Source organism: Echinops telfairi, unplaced genomic scaffold, assembly GCF_000313985.2.
Source record: "Echinops telfairi isolate 266 unplaced genomic scaffold, ASM31398v2 ScPeMD7_7459;HRSCAF=8497, whole genome shotgun sequence".
Classification (NCBI taxonomy): Eukaryota; Metazoa; Chordata; class Mammalia; order Afrosoricida; family Tenrecidae; genus Echinops; species Echinops telfairi.
Window position 1 is genome coordinate 3,225,348 of NW_022111359.1, and position 2,898 is coordinate 3,228,245.

General features: G+C 43.4%; 1 pseudogene; it reads right to left on the minus strand.

Moving 5' to 3' along the window:
* Positions 1–613: 613 nt before the first annotated feature.
* On the minus strand, positions 614–1,210 carry LOC115873081 (annotated as a pseudogene).
* Between the last annotated feature and the right edge of the window lie 1,688 nt (positions 1,211–2,898).

A 2,898-nucleotide genomic window follows, 5' to 3' on the forward strand; every position in this document is an offset into this window, starting at 1 on the left:
CTGTGGCCAACCAGTTACCTTCTTCTTAGCCTTTGATGCATCGATAGCCAGGAACATACCCCCACTGAATAGCCATGCCTTGGGAGGCTTGATTGATCTTCTCAAAATCACTGCTGTTGACAACATCTCTTCCAGAGGCTGTTTTCCATCCATTCTGTTTCCATTTATCAACCCAGTCTGTCGCACCTTCGATGACAAGCTTGCTGTCAGTTTTAATGATGGGTTTATCTATATTTTGACTTCTTGCTTCTTCAATTGCTTTGTGAGCTGCCCTCTGTTCTGCTATTTGATTTGTCCATCTTTCAGAAACCCTCTCACTTACATTCAATGGGTGGTCAGGTCCCCAGTAGACTCTGGATCCAGCTTGTGCACCGGGTCTCCCATTATTGTTGCAGCTACCATCAACATAAGCGGTTGGAATGTATTCTATGCCCCAGCCAAAGTGTTGTCCTCTTCAGTTCCTGGAGCTGTGTTGGATTTTCCACCAAGACCAACGCTTCCTTAGTCCCTGTGGTCTTCAATTCCTGTTTGTTTTTAAAGGCAAAACATACTGGCTTTCTGATTAGTTTTAATTTCAGAAATTATATTAGACATTCCTTATTTTCAATATCCTTTACAAAGAAGACAAGAAATATCTAAAGTCCATTTTCGGGATTTTTTGGGATTCTTGCTGACTGAGCAACATTTTTAGTTGAGAGAAGTGTTTCTTTGTTTTGCTCACACTCTTTGAGGAAGGGAAAGTGGGTGCCCTTGGAGCTAGACGTCCCATGATTGCGGTTTGCAGAACTCCGAACCTTCCTCTCCAGTGTCCTCAGACGGGTTAGCCATGGGGTGCCAAGATGCTCTTCAGCAAGGAGAGAAAACGTCTTTTTTTTTTTTTTGAAAACGTCTATTTTTACCTTGATGTTTAACTGTTCTGTTGCATGTCTTACAAGTAACCAACACTACGTCTTTGTATTTTTTCACAATTTTTGCTTCTTTAAAACAGTGTATAACTTTTTGCTTCTCAATTTAGATGTTCCTGTATTTTGGGTGTCCATTTGGGCTTCAGCTTGAGGTGCACTCAGGAGTTATCCAACACCAGCAACCGTAAACAGTATGGACATGTTTGTTCAAAAGTGTTCTTAACATAGGAGATAGTGGGCTTGGCCGGGGCAGCTAGCTTATATTTTCCACACCACAGCCTCAAGAAGTAGTGCTTCTCTCTCATTGTGGCTGGTGAGGAAAGGACCTCAATTTGGTAATATTTTGTTGACAAGATTTGCATACGTGTTCTTGAGAGATACTGATCTTTAATTTTCCTTCATACCAATATCTTTATTTGCTATAAATTTAAAATGTTTATTGTGGTTGCAAACTGTATAACGAAACTGTGAGTTAAGTTTATTGTGCCAACCTGGCTGATAGGAACATGTGGGATTAATCAGGTCATACTTTGATTGGAGGGCAAAGAGATAAATGGCTCTGCAAGGCCCACCCCCCTCTCTCTTGCTCTGTGGTGATTGGAGTGTGTTGGAGCATGCTGCTGCTTTAGCTAGACTAGTTCTTTGCCTCAACCTGTGAGCTGCACTACCCGTGGGCCAGGCCAACCCATGGATCATGTCACTAGAGCTTGAGGCTCCTTTGAGACCTGCTTAACCACGCTGCTGGTGTGTACATCGCTTGAGCTTGAGAGTGGTGGATCCTGTCACCTTGCATTGCTTGCATTTGATATCCCATCCGGGCCTACTTTGCTAAGCTCTGGAGCTACTTACTGTTGGTGACCAACCCTGCCGCTTGCTGCCTGTGGGCAGATTCTGCTTGCCTTGACCGAGGGAGGACTCTGCAGTCTGCTTCTTTGACCTTGGACTTGGCAGTCCACATGAGTTGAAGGACTTCCAGTATATTAATTGTTCCACGGAAGTGAGCTGAATTGAACCCTCTGTAGTGCTGTGTATATTCCTTCTCGCTGTATAAACCTATATATAAAATCATAAGTGTCTTGGTTTTATTTCCCTAGAGAAGCCTGCCTAACACAATAACAATTTCCAAACATTTTTTTAGAAAAATATTTTTTAAATTGCCATTTTAAAATATTCATGACATTGATCACATTGTTAAAGTTATGTATCCATTTTCACCCTTCTTTTCTAAGTTGTCTTTCCTTATTGACATGAACTCACTGCCCTCCAGGCTTCGTACAATCTCTTTATATGTTGTCACCTTGTTCCCAAAGAGTTTTTAAAAGGTGTACGACTTTAAAAAGTGTTAGCCAATTTTAAATGTACAGTTTAATAGTATTTATGAGTCCTCTCCCAGTGGCATCACATAAACCAAACCCAAGCCCACTGCCATCAAGTCATTGTGACTCATAGTGGCCCTATATAGGATTTCCAAGGCTATAAATTCTCATAAAGGTAGACAGCTTCAACTTTCTCCAGAGGAGCAGCTGGTAGGTTAGAACTGCCAACTCTGTAGTTAGCAGTCCGTTGTTTATCTGACTGCATCACTAGAGTTTCATACTATTCATAAGAGGTCCTGATGTTGTGGGCTAGGCCTTGAGCTACTGATGTCACGATCAGTGATTCAAACTCACCAGTCCCCCCAGGGGGACGAATAATGGAAAAGTGGGTGAGGGGCAACGGAGGATGATGTAAGATATAGAAAAAATATAACATCAGGGGTTCGTGAGGGGGGAGGGAGGGCGAAAAATGAGAGCTGATATCAGGGGCTCAAGTGGGAAGAGAATGCTTTAAAAATGATGATGGTGCCTTTCCTAGGTGGTTGCCAAAGATGGCAGAGGGGCAGGTCCTGGTGCTCGGTGGCCATGGCCATCTCTTGGGCCGGCTGGCAGCCATTGTGGCCAAGCAAGTGCTGCTGGGCCGCAAGGTGGTGGTGGTGCACTGTGAGGGCATCAAC